This window comes from Limulus polyphemus, unplaced genomic scaffold, assembly GCF_000517525.1.
Source record: "Limulus polyphemus unplaced genomic scaffold, Limulus_polyphemus-2.1.2 Scaffold36, whole genome shotgun sequence".
NCBI lineage: Eukaryota > Metazoa > Arthropoda > Merostomata > Xiphosura > Limulidae > Limulus > Limulus polyphemus.
Window position 1 is genome coordinate 1,159,444 of NW_013665646.1, and position 17,974 is coordinate 1,177,417.

Below are 17,974 nucleotides of genomic sequence, written 5' to 3' on the forward strand. Positions count from 1 at the left end.
AACCCTAGCCGCAAGCTACATCAGATGAACCCTAGCCACAAGCTAAATCAGATGAACCCTAGCCACAAGCTACATCAGATGAACCCTAGCCGCAAGCTACATCAGATGAACCCTAGCCACAAGCTAAATCAGATGAACCCTAGCCACAAGCTACATCAGATGAACCCTAGCCGCAAGCTACATCAGATGAACCCTAGCCACAAGCTACTATACAGTTATTTTATATTCAATTCAAATCTCTCTCTCTGTGGCAGAATTTTGGAATGACTTTAATTTTGATCAAACATTTTGTTCTTGCAGTTATCAACCGATACCTTTCTGCTTAATATAGATGATAGCAGGTGCTAATTATTTCATTTATTACCCATCACGGTTTCTAACGTTGTAAGTCCGCAGACATGCCGCTGTGCCACTTATTCCATTTATTGGTTACTGGGTTACTCGTGCACCCTATTCAGTGTTACAATAAATCTCGGCATTATTATATTTCATGTTTCTAATAACTGTTTCCTAAGTCATATTTTTCTCATCGATTTGTCTGAACTAAAAACTTTTAACTACCTTTATTACTGGAATAATTATTGAGTATCTTATTTACTTTGCAGTCTGAAATATATTGAATGTGTGATTGGTTTGTTTGTTTTTTAAAGCAGGTATAATGTTTTATAGTCTCAAATATTTTCTTGTTTGCAAATTATATAGATTTTATCATATGACGCTGATGTAGACTTTAAATCGATTAAACACACACTTTGTAACTTTACCACAAAAATATATTTTGCACGGACAGCGATTTGATTTTTTTTCTAATATTCTAAAACGCCCACCTTCGTATAGTCACTATTCGAAGAGTGGTTTAGGTTGAGAGATTAATCTGTGACGCTAGATGGAAATTAGAAAAAAAAGGATATATCGTCTATTTCTTTGTTTGTTTCAGCACAGAGCCGCACAATGGGCTATCCGAGCTTTGTCCACTGCAGAAAACTGAGCCCAAGATATTAGCATTGTAAGTCCATAAACTTACCAGAATTGAGACCCATATCTTAGCATTGTAAGTCCATAAACATACCAGAATTGAGTCTCAGACCTTAGCATTGTAAGTCCATAAACATACCAGAATTGAGTCTCAGACCTTAGCATTGTAAGTCCATAAACATACCAGAATTGAGTCTCAGACCTTAGCATTGTAAGTCCATAAACTTACTAGAATTGAGCCTCAGATCTTAGTGCAATTCAGTAAAGCGAGGAAAGTAGCTTAATTGAACATGTTATTAAAATAAAGGGATCTTAATTAAATATTAGGAAAAAGTTAAAATAATCCTGACAGAAAAATTGAGGCAACTTCGACAGGTTATAGGAGGAAAATTGATTAAAATTATAATAAATGCTACAAGCTAAAGTTATACATTAAAGGAAAGTAGTTGGCAAAAATAAAAATACATAACACTTACAGGTTAGATACTACAGAAAAGGAAAGAAACATACACCTAGTGAATATGGATAAAGACCTTGTATAATAAATGCTGAAGACACATGAAACTTATCTCCATCACTAAATGCTAATCCAACTGCTGATAGGTTAGTGGAAAAATTTAACTAAACTTTGTTAGACATGTTGTCACAATATTGTGAATCTTATCAGAGGACGTGGGATGAGCAGATTAAATTTTTAATGTTAGCTTTTAGAGGACATGGGATGAGCAGGTTACATTTTTAGTGTTAGCTTTTAGAGGACGTTGGATGAACAGGTTGCGTTTTTAGTGTTAGCTTTTAGAGAACGTGCGATGAGGAGGCTCCATTTTCAAGCTTAGCTTTTAGAGGACGTGAGATTATCAGGTTACATTTTTAGTGTTAGCTTTTAGAGGACGTGAGCTGATCAGGTTACATTTTTAATGTTAGATTTCAGAAGACGTGACATAAGCAGGTTACATTTTTACTGTTAGCTTTTAGGGCACGTAGGATGAACAGGTTCCATTGTTATTGTTTCCTTTTAGAGGACGTTGGATGAGCAGGTTACACTTTTAGTGTCATCTATTAGAGGACGTAGGATGCGCGGGTTACATTTTTAGTGTTAGGTTTCAGAGGTCGTATGATGATCAGGTTCCATTGTTAGTGTTAGCATTTAGGACACATAGGATGCGCAGGTTACATTTCTAGTGTCAGCTTTTAGAGGACGTTGGATGAGCAAGTTACATTTTTAGTGTTAGCTTTTAGGACACGTAGGATGAACAGGTTCTATTGTTATTGTTTCTTTTTAGAGGACGTTGGATGAGCAAGTTACACTTTTAGTGTTAGCATTTAGGACATGTTGGATGAGCAGGTTACAATTTTTATTGTCAGCTTTTAGAGGACGTTGAATGAGCAGGTTACATTTTTAGTATTATTTGTTAGAGAACATACGATGAGGAAGCTCTATTTTTAGTCTTAGCTTTTATAGGACGTGGGATGGGCAGGTTGAATTTTTCGTGTTAATTATTAGAGGACGTGGGATGAGCAGGTTCCATTTTTAATGCTAGCCTTTATAGGACGTTGGATGAGAAGGTTGGGTCACATTTTTAGTGTTAGCTTCTAGAGGACGTGGGGTTAGTAGGTTACATTTTTAGCGTTAGCTTTTAGAGGACATGGGATGAGCAGGTTCCATTTTTAGTGTTAGCATTTAGGACACGTAGGATGAGCAGGTTACATTTTTAGTGTCAGCTTTTAGAGGACGTTGGATGAGCAGGTTACGCTTTTAAATCTTAGATTTCAGAGGACGTGGAATGAGCAGATTACATTTTTAGTGTTAGCTTTTATAAGACGTTGTATGAGCAGGTTTCAGTTTTAGTGTTAGTTTCTAAAAGTGCTGCAAACGAGTCTATTCAGGAAAGGTATTTTTTTATTACACGGTAAAAATGTCATGCTGTCAATGCAAGCGATATTAGATAAATAGGCAATGCGTTACATGAAGGCCATAAAGTAAACATGATACGAGTAATGAAAGTAGCCTTTGAAATAGCAAATTGACATTTAACTAGAGCCACCCAAAATTGAGAAACACAGGTAGATAAAAACCAAAAGTTGCCGAAATTAAGTTAAGAGATAAAGTATTATTACAAACTCCCATTGTTCAAGAAAGGAAACACAAATAAACTAGTTATGGTATGAAAAGGCCAAGTTAGAGTTGTGAAGTAAACAAGCTTGTGAATTTTGTGATACAAAAAATATGCGGCTATTATCCATCAATAGCATAAAGAAGATTAAAGAAACTAAGCCATATGAATATGAAAAATCACATAATAATCAAAACTCCACTGAACAAACAAAACCTCAAGAAGAAATCAAAGATAAGACATTAAATTCTGATGATGAATTACAAGATGAATCCATTAAATCCATGGAGGATTATATTTATAGATATTCTTTCTAAAGATGATGAAGTGGTTGTTAACACGAAGGTCATAACATTAGATTCAGGCTAGACTAACAAACAATGTGTAGATACTGACAATAGAGTATCACAGGCTGATGTATCTGAGACAAATAACATAAGTGTACAAATTTCAACAAGAACTAGTAAATGAGGTACTGTTACTATCCCACCAGCATATATTACAGAAACACGTGTTAAGGTCAGAAAGTCTAGTATCAGAACAACCATGGATACCAAACCCATCCATCTACCAGAAGAAAATGAAAATAATGTACTAGCACAATAATTGCTTAAGATTTTTACAATTAACAGATAATGAAAGCAGTAAAACATGATTAATAAAAAATTACAGACAGATAGCTAGAAATTATTATGAAGAATTAGATTATGTTTGCAAGAAATATGGGCTTGTAACTTTATATGTTGTATAAAAAGATAAAACTTAAAGGCCGAACCCATGTAACGTTCGCTACTAGTCATCCAAACAGAAATTAGTCTTTTTTTTTGCATTAAAGTGTCAATATTTATCAGAATCACAAAAGGAATAAAAGTTCTGAACTTAATTGATTGATTTTGAAAAGATAACAAAAAAAAACGATTTAATTATTTGTATTCTAGAGTTAGACATGGTTTGGGAAATGTGGAGTATTTTTTCTCTTTCTGGTAAAAATTGTTGATTTATTGTTGTTAAGCACTAATCTACACAATGGGCTATCTGTGCTCTGTATAATTCACTTAACAGGGAGCTAGCTAGCACTGTAGTTTTCGCTCATCACACGCCGATTACAGGTCTAATTTCCACCGATGGCGTTAGGTCCATTCAACTTTAGTGGATTCACATCGGACATTAGTACTTTTACGAAAACATTGATGAGGAGCATATACAATAAAATATGTCAACAGATATTGTCCTTATACGACAAGAAACCGTCTCACATTAAAGCATGGTTACTTCGACACGTTTTAAGAGACTATGGAAGATCTGGGGGAGACATACAATAAGTTATGTTCATGAGTGTTTTTCTCATAAAATAACATTGTCGCTCATATAAGGGTTAAGGTGAAAAACATTAACTCGTATAAGTTTCAAAAAGACAAAACTTCATTTTTAACATACCGAGTTAAAGTTATTTAAAAAAACGCGCACATTGCCTTATTAATTACTTTGTCGTCATATTTTTAACTTTTTGTATTTTTGTATAGCGAGTGATTTTTAAATTAGGAAATAAGTAAGCTTTACTGATAATAAAAAGACTGATAATTATAAACACACATTATGCATTGTGTTTAATACGTGTTTCTTAACTATCAGCTAGGTAATAAATACCACACCAACTAACTGTTAGTTTCCCTATAATTGTTAAACAAAATAAGGCAGATTGTTTTTTTTAAAAAAAAGGATTACGTTCAACCTTTTTTAATGGTAAATTTGTAAGCAAATCATTAATGAAGAACACTCACAATATTTTCGTATACATGGGATTATTGTTTGGTAAAATACCTTTCAATTATAGCATAATAGATACTAAAGTGTATTACAAAGACGATTGCTAGTTTAACTCCTATTTTTCATGATAGGTCTCAGAAACATATTCGCAGTTGTCAGGATAATTTTGAGAACCTTTGGAGTTTTGACAAAACTTCACTGTCTTCAGAGTGCATTTAGAAGCGTATCGCTATCACAAGTTATACAGAAGTTGAGAGTTTTATATTAAAACGATTTGGAGCTTCACTGCCAAGTTCGCTCGTTCGTATACGTCGTTGCAATATATGTCGCTACGTTCTGTCATGCTCTATTTACAGCCAAATATCTTGACAATATTCTTGCATGAAGTTTGAATTGCAAAAGGCTCAATTGTAAGACTGTCAGGTCAAAGCAGACCACTGCTCCCTGCGAACTTTTGATAAGACATCTAGTGTACGAGAGCGACTGTTTTCCAACACTCGTTTCAACAGTCCAATCGAACAGAAATCCATTAGATCTGGGTCTAGTGAAACTGATCGATATGTCTTCGTTTAGAATAGCGTGAATACCCGTTTCATTCCCCACCTGCTTTAGATATGCGACAGATATTTCGTGAAAGTAACTTGTGTAGACGTGACTTGTGTCACTTTTCAAGACGGAGGTCTTTTTTTTTATTATATTACGTTTTGTTGCTAGGGGCACGTGAACAGCTTTTGCCATCTGCTTGGGGCACGTGAACAGCTTTTGCTATCTGCTTGGGGCACGTGAACAGCTTTTGCTATCTGCTTGGGGCACGTGAACAGCTTTTGCCACTGACTTTTGGGTTCGGGGATCGTTATGTTTTATAAGACACCACACTTTGCTTATAACTGTTGACGGTACAACTTATTGCGGGGCTCTTTCTGGATCATATTCCTTTATTCTCCTAATCCATAAACAATATGGGATTTCATCGCCTTGGAAATTCTAAATCTCTGATCTGAACAAATACTTATGGCGTGATTAAATGAATATTTTGCGTCGAAAAGGGCTTTTACCTACCTTTCACAAAATATATTACATTTTAGTAACATCACATTTCCTACGAAATGACAAAGAATGTTAAAATGTAGTCATGCCAGTCTAATAAGATTCTATAATGTTTGTAAGCTGCTGGTTTGCAAATTAAAAATCAATTTAATATAAGATATTCGACCTTCTGAATAGCTAGTACGACATATGCATTAAATTATCATATGTCCAGTGGCCAAACTAAGCTTAACCTCTCTTTGTGGTGGTAGTAACTTGAAAGAGTTGACATACTAAGAAGATATCATTTTTTATGCAAGACATATAGGTTTAGAATAATAGATGATGCAACTGTAGACAATTTCTGAACTATAACAGTGTCAGTGTATCTTTTTTTTTCCTGTGCGCCTATTTGAAAGTGTTTTTGGAACTCCTACCGTGTGTTGAAATGTTTTTTTTCAATTTCTTATTAAAATACAAGTTAGATTAAACCTCAAAGATATTATACTGAGTTTATCTTGTATTAGCAAGATAGTATATAAGACGTTTGTGTAACATAAATGTATGTGGAAGATAAGCATAATCGGTATTTTCTCTGCAGATGCTCAGAGGATTATGCCTTCTCATAATTAACATAATCGTGTGTTTTTCTTTATATGTGCATGAAAAATTATTATAGTTTTTAGGAGAACCATTTAAATATTAGACAGTGAATTTCGATTGGAAATGTGGGATGGCTGTTCGTCGTATGAACTGACTGGCTATGTTCTCGGTACATGTTTTTTTTATGTACAAGTGTCATTTTATTTGTGATTGGTAGAACATAAAATGAGACAAGGAACTCGACACGTGACAATAAACAGCGACTGAAGGTACTTTGCATCCTTTGTTTTCCCGTCGTATGGATTTATTCGTCTTCGTCTTTGCATTAGAGAATTTTCCATCTTCGACAATTTGAGCATAATAGATGTAGGCTTAGAACGTAGGTTAAAGAACAGTTAGTATTATCACTAATAGAAGCAAGAGCCAATTCTTAATCCATTTCTTAATTTAAATATAGTAATCAAACGTTGCTATTATAGCATTTTAGGAAGGCTTAGGTGAAGCTTGGTGAAAAGCCTCGCAAACTAGAACTTAATATTCAATTTTTCTTCTTGAGCACATATATACAATTATGCTTGTTAAACTTTAAAAAGTACACTACAGATTAACGATAAGTTATTGGCTGCTTGGGCGCCAGTAATAATTTATCGTCATTTTAGCAGTAATTTCGTATTTACTGTTAATATTTACTACAGTAAAAGGCTGTTAAAAAAACAGGTAGTTTACTCACATTTTTACGGTTTATTGCGTCAAATCATGCTACTCAAAATGGAATTTACCAACATTGTTGATCAATGACTAAGTTTGAGAATTCATTGCAAATTGCAGTAGGTGTTTTCCAGATGAGTTTTCGTTATCTCATTCAAGTATAATATCAATCATTGCGAATAATTCAGCCAAAATAATGATATATAGTAATAGCATTATGAACGAGAAAAACAACAAGAAAATAAACCAAAACTTAATAAGTACTTTAGAATTTCTGATTTTATCAAAACGTAATATTAGGCGTTTTCTAGAGGAGTAAACAGAGAAAACTGTAAAACGCTTGATTAATCCTTGGATATGTGTTTTTATGAACAAAACAATTATCGACCATAATCGTTGTTAGATACAAGTACATTTATTGTGGATTTGTATATTTTACTCTAAGCCATAACGTAAAAAAACAAGAGATAAAAACAAATGAAAAGTCAAAGATCCATCCCTTGGCTTTTCTTTAAACACAAAGATCCAAGCTAGAAATAATTTAACTTCTGCTGGCGTATACCCTACATTTTTTCCGCACTTAAGCTACCAGACAAATGTTTTATAATATCTCATATCTTTTTTCAACTGGAATCGCTCTATCTTCGGACACTACTGGTAATATATTCTTCAGTCCCAGAAGTGAAAAAATACTTATTTTGCTATGAAAAACTACACGAATGGGAACCATTTTTAGTAAACCAAATGAATCCATACAACGAATGTTAGTTTTAGTGAGTTTAAGCACATAAAACTGTTCCAAATATTTAGCTAGCTTTTTATTTGAATTTTAATTAGCATATGATGCTTATGAATAGAGATTAAATCCTTTAGATGACGCCCTCCTTACTGTGGTATGTTTTGCTCTTCCAACATTATAGTTTGTACGTCGATTAGTTTGGTTTTCTTTTATGTACGTCTTTGCATTTTTTGACCAGAATAGTTTTTTACTCATCATTGTATATTTATGTATTACAAATTAAATGCGTCTTTTAAATTATAGATACTTTTCATGGTTTGTGACCATAAATATTGGGGTTTGATACCATAGGAGGATAGAGCACAGGTAACCTATTGTGTAGCTTTGTGGTTAAAAAAAACAAACAAATAAATTTTCAAATTATTATTTAATGCACTTTAAAAGAGTTGTGTTCTTTCAATACTCAGCAGAGTACCTATTACTAAAAGTTACTTCTTACTTTAAAAAGAGACTGGGTGTGACCGAGTGGTGATCATGCTCGTAATGATAGATATTGATAATAGATAAACACTATGTTTACTTTTATGGCTGGGAAGTTTTGAACTAGGAGATGAACCATAAGCTAGAAAAGGCTTTGTTAACATTTTTAATGAAAAGGTATTAATTAAGAAATCGGATTTCCTGTGGCTATAATATCGCGTAGATTCAGAAACATTTGGTAAAGCTTTCTTTAAAAGCTGTTTGAAAAGGTAGAAAAACAAACAAACAAATGAAAATATTAAACTCATCTTGAGAATGCAGAAATAGCTAAGACGGTTTTCAAATCGGTTGTTAATAAACTCAAATTTTAATACCAAAAAATGTAATTTAAAAAATTACTCCTGTGGTTCAAGAATCGAGTGAAAACAATCGACCGTTCTGTTCATTGTACATGTTCCTCTAGAACTAACGTCTTTTAACACAGTCGCACCTGGAACTGACACCGTTACTTACCTGGGTATAATTAGGATTAAGCACATTAACAGACAGCGAAATATCATTGTGCAATATCTTTGACATTTTATTTTGCAACGGGTAACTTACTACTAACACAATACTCGGATCTGACGCGCCGTCTTTATTGATCCCACCTAAAAATATGCCTGAACTAGCTCGATAATGTTTTTTTCTTCCATAGACGCATGTTTATATATATATTCATGACTGTGACCAACATAACAATACGGACGAAAAAATAAAAAGGTAAAAGGATATTTTAAGAATAATTGCTTTCCATATTCCAAACATGCCACATAGTTGTGGCGTTTTTTAGATGAACATCCCTTCCTTTGTTCAATTTCAGTACAAGTCAATGGAATGATGTACGCAAACCTTTTAAAAAACATTCAGCAACATAAGTACATATAACAGTAGTATTAAAAAAAGTATCGAAACCTAATACAAAGCATTTTCTACAGAAGTAAACAGGCTAAAAAACTGTAAAACGCTTGCTTTATCTTCCGATGTGTATTTTTATGTACCTACCAGTTAGATTTTCGCTATGGCCGATATTAGATATATAAATATATTTGCCCCACCCACAATAGCACAATGGTATGTTTACGGACTTTACAATGCTAGTAACCGCGTTTCGATACTCGTTGTAGGTAAAGCACAGATAATCCATTATGTGGCTTTGTGCTTAACTACAAACAAGTATATTTATAGCGTACTTGCACGTTATTCTTTAACCTATAACAGAAAACATTAAAAGTAAATAAAATAATAAAAGCAACAAAAATCTATGAATAATGTGACGGATTTACTATTACATGTTTATTTTAGTATTGATCTTTGTTTAAATTAAATTTATATTTAGAAATGTACATAACATATACTGTTAAATCTGTATTGCGAAATTTCCGTCTATTCTCTAAAGTTGTAGAAGATTCTCGAGTGTAAGAATCAATAATATATGTGTATACGTAAACGCTAGTGTAGCGTTTGTATTGTTGTATAACTGGAATTTCGGGAAACTCTCCACATGCCTGTAAATATAACCAACGGGCCGCGCCTAAAAAGAGTATCTATTATTGATTTGCTATAGTTGGTGCGCTATAAACTTCGGAAGCTATAACTGTTATTGTTATAATGCTTATTCAACGGGACTCTTCAGATATTTGACGAGGAATATTTATAAATTTCGAACATTACAAAGATGAGGAGCATATACAATAAAATATGTCAACAGATATTGTCCTTATACGACAAGAAACCGTCTCACATTAAAGCATGGTTACTTCGACACGTTTTAGGAGACTATGGAAGAAAGTTTTGATAGTTTGAGATGTGATTACTAAACAGCGTATTAGAAACAAGATCTCAACTGACTCCTTTTATTTTCCAGCAGAAATATTCCAATGTGCACAACTACTCACATCTACACACACCATACGCACGCACACAGAATCTCCTAATGAAGTTCGCGAGGTCCTTGATGAGACTTTTAATGATTCATTAAATGAACGGAGAAAATTACTTTCTTACACTAGAAATATCGGAAGTTATCTCATTTAGACGTATTTTCTTAATGTTTAGCTTAATACCTTGTCTATTTAAGCAGACCACGATGATTTCATAACTTTAAGTGCCACACTGATTTAATAGGACACATCAGCCATATTGGCTCAAAGTATGCAGGCATCATTGATTAAAAGAAATATTTGATTCATTCTAGCGCATCGCGTTTTATGACTAGATACTAGACAAGTTGTTGTTGTTGTCTCGTATATTTGCAGGAATATATATTAGCGTGTAAGAGAGCCCAAACGTGTTAAAGATAATTTAGATTTGATTTTTGTTTGATCATAAAAGTACATACATCTATGCATTATTATGAGCTTTATATGCAAGACAACGAAATTACTGACCTTTAAATCAGAACTTAATAGATCGTTAGTGATTAGATAAGACAACAGTTTATATATTCTGAAAAAGGCCTCATCTTATAAAGGGTCTACTAATTCCAAGTCCATTAACGAAAGAAAAGACGCCTCACAGGAACTGAAAATCAAACGTGCTTCTACATTTTTTATTGTATGCCAGCAAATGATTGTGCGTACTTAAAATACACAAAACAATATCAGTAGAAATTAGCTGTTTAAAATCATCGACTCCTAGTTGAATTCTTTTCAAATCACAGCGAATAATTCTATCTGGTAAAAAAAAGATATAAATATAAAGAGAACATGATCACATTTTGCTGATATCTTAAAGAAATGACCAAAAAATACGCTGCTCGTGTACGCACAGGAAAATAAATCTGCTTATAAAAAAGACAATTATTTATGTTAGTTAACATAACATAGCATAGGATAATATCATTCAGATAGTCTTATCAAATGCAACAACTTTTTGTGCATCACGGTTCCACTATCTTCTCCTTGCAGTGTAGATTACATCAGATATTTACCACATCAGTTTTATTCAACCGAAATCTTAATGTTTCTCGTTTAATACAAGAAAGTATATTTTCATTGAATGAGTATTGTAGAAGGCAAAAAAATGATAATTTCTTTTTCATTAGTTGTAAACCTAGATAACCGTTATGGTAAATATATGAATAGACGCGCAATTTTAACTAGCCGTTTTGAATCCGATATCCACAAGCCATATATTTTATCTGATAACAGGAGTTGCTATGAAACAGATACATGTATAGAATTTAAAGGTCTATGCGATTGTATTACTTTGCAACCAGTTTGTAAGACATCATTAAAAGGCGGAAACATTGGTATACAAACAATGTTTTTTTTAAATTGAAAGAAGCATGCAATATTTAATTGTTACTTTTTTTACACGCAAATTTATAGTTACTGATAAACAGTCACCTTAACTTGACCTACATTTTCACATTAAACATAGCCATATCTTGAATTTTCAAATTATAAGTAGGTTATTATATATCTAGAAAAACTTCCGTGCATTTAACAATGCGTTTTTCAGAATCAATTGCTCTAAATATAGCTGTTTTCTAGAAACGTGTAGCGGGGCCCTAGGTGACTCTTATTTCATAATCTTTATTTTTTAACATATAAAGATAGTCTTTCAGTGCCGAACTTCTGTCTTTGGTGGACCAAGCGTTAACATTAGCGTTTATAACGTTAGAATTTGGGGTTATATCTTTGTCTTAAACACGGCAAAATAAAAATGAATAAAGAATAATTCGACAACCGTCTGTGTGTAAAGCAAAATATAAAATTCGTTATAAAAAGAAACTAAAAACAGCCTACGAAGTAAATGTTTTAATGAATTTTATTGTGGGCTGAGCGCGTACCAGTGGTTAGCGTGCTTGACTAAGGATCCATGGTTTACGCCCTGCTATTCCCGAAAAAATTCGCTCTTCACCCTCTGAGGCTGTATGTGCGTTATAATAGTGACGATCAGATCCAATTATTCGATTACTATAGCATATTAGTTGGCGGTGGGTGGTGTTAACTAAATGCCTTTTCTCTAGTCACTTGAAAACTAGAGATAGAAAGTTCTCCAGTAAGTTTGCACGAAATTCAATATATAACAACAAACAACTTTTTAATGTGTGGTTTCGAATTAGTACTTAAACACTGTTCCAAGAGAAACACAATCCTTATATAACAAATAGACTAAGGTGAATAAACAATCTAATTTATCCCAAAAGAAACCAATATATTTTGTTAATGAGTTACTCACTAATTTCCGGGAAATAATCGACTCACAATCTGCGGGTTCGTATCCCCGTCCCACCAAACATGCTCGTCCTTTCAGCCGTGGGGGTATTATAATGTGATGGTCAATCCCACTATTCGTTGGTAAAAAAGTAGTCCAAGAGTTGACGGTGGGTGGTGATGATTAGCTGCCTTCCTTCTAGTCTTACACTGCTAAATTAGGGACGGCTAGCGCAGATAGTCCTCGTGTAGCTTTGCACAAATTAAAAAAAAACATACTGGGAAATAAATAATGTCAAATTGAACTTCTTTTTTTTTATCTCGGAGTTAAATAATGGCCTTACTCGAGTGAAAAATACATTAATAAAACCTATTAAACGCTATTTATAAAGCGATGAGAAAATAAATGTTAAAAACTTTTAAAACGACCCACGTTATTGTTAAAATCTATAATTATAACCATAATGTTTCCTATGAATGGAATACATTTTTCCATGGTAAGTGAAACTATTAATGATTGACTTGTATACAGGAAACAGTAATGAGATCTGGTAATATTTATAAAATGCTTCAGAATTTTCGTGTAAAGCTAAACAAAGGGCTATTTGCACATAGTCCTCCCTATTTTTCAAGTGATAGGGCAGAGGGAAGTGCAAGGTTTCAACAGCAACAACCGCAAACTTTAGAACTACTCTTGACTGACCGAATAATGCGGAACGTGTTTATGGGGTAACAGGAATTGACAACGAAACCTCGAATACATCGTCCGTTTACGCTAACTATTGGATTTTGCCTGGCGCTCTTATGAAAGGAACACCAAAGTTGCGCTAAATACCAAACGTGATTAATATGTAGCCTAACTAATGGCATAATTCTATCAGAATATATTTTTTATGTTTCAAAACATAACCCATATTTTACATCTATACAAACGTAAGTCGGATATCTATATCCTCGAGTTTGTTTGTTTGTTTTTGAGGTTAAGCACAAAGCTACACAATGTGCTATCTGTGCTCTGCCCACCTCGGGTATCGAAACCCGGTTTCTAGCGTTGTAAGTCCGCAGACACACAGATGTGACACTGGAGGGGGGTCTATGTCCTTAATTGATCTATTTCGTTTAGTCTGAAGCTTCTCTACTACAGTATGGTCAGAAAAAAGTTAAGTTTTTCAATGTTATATATATTGTGTTAGGCGTTTGCAAATTCCATGAAGCTAAAAACAAAAACCTAATAAACCACAAAAATGGAACACGCAGCAGGATATGTTTAGTAGCTACATAATTTTAGCAAATCTAATGTTATAGATCACGCAGGAAAAAAAACAGCTAAGAAAATAGCTACAGTGTGTCGATAAACCGATTTTGAAGGAAGAAAAAAAACCTTTCTACATTGTTATGCTGTCATCAGGACTCACGAAGGTTCATCGTTCAATGCTGCTTACTGTACATATGATAAATTAGCATGCTGTCAGTTTAGTTCAGAAGGGCGGGAAAAGGGTAGGTTTGGGAAAGTATTCTAGCGAGAGTGTTTTCAAACAGGTTTTTAATGCAGAAACAATGACATATAAGAATAAAAATCAATTATTTTGAGAAACTTAATTTACAAAGTTAAGTGCAAATATTTCAATGAATACATAAAGAAACTACTTTAACGTCATCGTGTTCTGTTGGAAGGTACTTTTAATGAAGTACTCTTGAACCATGATTTTCAATCCATCAGCATAGATGATAAGCTCAACTCAATAGCACTTGGGTAAATGCATTTGTTCGGCACACATAATGTCTTAAAACACTCACTTTACTCTGCAGCATCATGTCAAACACTTAATCAAGAGAGCTGGGTAAGAAGATCTTCTGTTAAATATTCTTTAAAGATCACAGGAAGCAAAGAGAGAAAATACATACAGCAAAAAGTTGATGAACGATTTTCTGCTGACGTATAGATCGATCTTCAAACGTATTTAAAATACTTTGAATTTCTTCTTCAAATATTTCATAATTTTTGTTGAATATATTTTGTTTGTTTCATACTTTTTGCAAAAAGCTACACAGAGGGTGATATGTACTCCGCCCACCACGGTTATCGAAACCCTGTTTCTAGCCTTGTAAGTCTGCAGACATGCCGCTGTGCCCCTGGAGGAGGGGGGGGGGAGGCTTACTACACATAGTCGTCCCTGATGTTTAACTGATAGACTGGAGGGAAGACAACCAGTCAACAATACTCACCGCCAACTCTTGAGTTACTTTATGGTATTTGAACGCTAGTCATATAGCATACATAAACCCCAAGATGCACTGCGCATTTTTGTGGCAAAGGGCTGCAAACCCTGAATTATTTGATTTTAAATCCGAGCACACTAAACACTAGGCCATGCATGACCACACCAAACATGGAAACATATGTTAATAAATAATTGTTTTGGCACAAATTACTTTATTAAAAAGTTTAAAAACGAAAACTCTCTTGAATTTTATACAAAATATACGCTCTTGATAGTATCACCTCAGTCAACGCTCGAAATTAAATAATTTCAATAGTCATGACTTATGTTAAATTGTTAGCGTTAAAAAAAGGTTCAAATTTAAGTCGTAGTTTTAATTTTTTTTTGCCGAAAAGAGTCAAGTCAGTTGTCAGACTTTTTTCTTAAATGAGACATTCCTTAAATGGAATAATTAAAAAAAAACAGTTTTAATAATTTATTCTACTACAACCAATAATTACAGTTGACAAAGCTATTTTCTGTTCGCCTTAATAGTGGATAATGACACAAAGTGACGTCCGACACATGTTAAGTAAAACAAATAGGAGCATGTGGATACATGTATGGTGCACAATCGATAACAATACCTGTTAATTCTTATGTTGTTTTACAGATTTGTTTATATTAGAAAATTTGTAGACTCCAAACCAATGTATATTTGACATAGCTAAATGATACTCCCTCACGTTTAAAGGAAAACTTCTTGTCAAATTTGTGACATTTTTGTGGCATCAGTCTGTTTAACAACAGTATAAATATGTTAAAATGTGTGTAGTTTGTTTTATTAAACACTATATATTGAGTGTTTTATAACTATGAAAAGGAAACATCTATAGATTTTCCTGCAGGAAAATATTGAGAGGAATAATGTATATTTCTTTTGAGATGAAGTGGGAGAGCAAGGGGGAGTGTAATAACATAATGTCATACTGCGTACTTGCAGCGGTTGTACAATAGCTTAAGTTTCATCATGGTGAAGATGTTTTGTTTCTTTTTGTCTTCGCGCTAAGCTGTATCTGTAGTATAGACCACATAACAAAGTTTTTGTATTATAAGCTGAAGAACTATTAGAGGATATTACCATGAAAACAACGTGTACTTTAACATACACGTGATTCACTTAGTTATACATTTTTTTTATATTTTTCTTAACTTCTTAGAAATATATACTCACACACACACAAATATATATATGTCGTATTACAAAACGCTCGTTTGTTTGAGTATTAAGCAAATTTTGGTGTATTATTAAGCATAACATGTATTTTCAGTTCTATTTCATCATAGATTTTTCTTGTCTCATTTACAATTGCAGAATAATGGTACGAATTGCTATATTAGACAATTTTTTTCTAAAACGTATATTTGTTAAAAGTTTAACTTTTTAAATTATCTAAAAAGTGACTCAATATATTCTATAACCAAAATCCAAACGAAATTCAGCATTAAAAAAGCAAGAAAACATATGCATCACGAGACAGTATCTAGCTATTACAGCAATTTAAATTATTCTCGTACATTTGAGGGTTTCTAAATTTCTATGATAGATCGTTTCTCTTAGACAAATGTGTGCCCCAATTGGCACAGTGGTAAGTCTGTGGACTAATAACGCTAAAAATCGGGTTTTGATACCCGTGATGGTCACAGCTCAGATAGCCCATTGTAAGTTTGTTCTTAACCAGAAGAAAATAGAAAGATGTGTTTATATACAAGTTGATCTGAAAATATCATGGTGTTATATCGGCGAAAATACTAAAAATTGGAGCAGCAATTCTGAAAATGTGTGATAATATACCTATGCAGAAGCTTTACAGACTTCTTTATAAAAAACTTTGCTAATACTGTCCATTTAATTCATGGTGATAAACTTAAAATGTGCAAAACAACTTTAAGTATCTTCTCAATTTGTTTTCTTTTTATACTTGGCGGAATTAATTATTAAAGTATTTTAAATTTGTAAGAAAATTTCCTGATGTTCGCAATCTTGATATATGAGATTTTTCCTATAAAATCTGTCCCACTTGCAAAACGTAGTTCATTTGTATTATGTTAAAGAAGCAGCTTACACAAAAGAAAAAGATAATCTGGTTATTACACAATAGAATGTTTGTTTTTGGAATTTCTCTAACAGCTTGTTTGTTTGCTGTTAAGCACAATGATATACAATCGCAGAGATTGAATTCCAAATGTTAGCGTTAATAAGATCTCAAGATTACTACTGAGTTCACGAAAAATGAAGGATCTAATAAATGCCGGCTACTAAGATTCTCTTATAACATAGCTATTGTACCAAAACGCAAATAAGGGTTTACTTAATTAGACATATCCCCTAATCTAACTCAAATCATATATCAAAAGGGCGTCTGCACCAGTGCTTTAACAGTGCAAAACAACAACCTGTATTAAGAATATCACTTCACGAAGTTTAATCATATATATGTGCAATCAATCCTGCTGTGGTTAATATAAAATTAATAAACTCTAAACAAAATTAAAATATCAGTCCAAGATAAAAAAAATAATAATTTTGGTTATAAAGTGAAGTAAATTATAATATAAAAACTATAATTTACTCAAACTTAACATCACCAATGTTTTGTAATTAGCTTCTGAAATATCTTTATTGACAATCAATAATTAATTGACAAGACATCCTCTGGCAAGCACTTATTGAACTAGATCAAGTTTCCTACATCATTCTCTGATGACACAATAAACGATCTATCAATATTTTGCCTGGAGTGATCAACTGTTTCTGGATATTAATTAGTCTGATAGCGAAAGTCACCAGAAGAAAGACCGCTTTCTCTTATTATTATTTAATACTTTATTTACAAATTTTTGTATTAGTTTTATTAATCAGAATTTTGTTTGTTTGAAGTTAAGCACAAAGCTACAAAATTGGCTATCTGTGCTCTGCCCATTACGGATATCGAAACCCGGTTTCTAGTGTTGTAAGTCCGCAGACATACCGCTGTGCCACTGTGGGGCTAATCAAAATATTGTAATGATTATTAACACTGTTATTCTCTTGGACGTAGTTAACGAAAACAAAACTTGATAGATCGATCGCTAGCCATAAATGAGTTTTGAGTTTGA

General features: G+C 33.1%; 1 protein-coding gene across 1 annotated transcript in view; it reads right to left on the reverse strand.

The window, feature by feature from the left end:
* Nucleotides 1–17,974, reverse strand: part of LOC106461011 (integrator complex subunit 5-like) — a 52,781-nt gene that overhangs the window by 8,840 nt on the left and 25,967 nt on the right. The window lies entirely within an intron of this gene.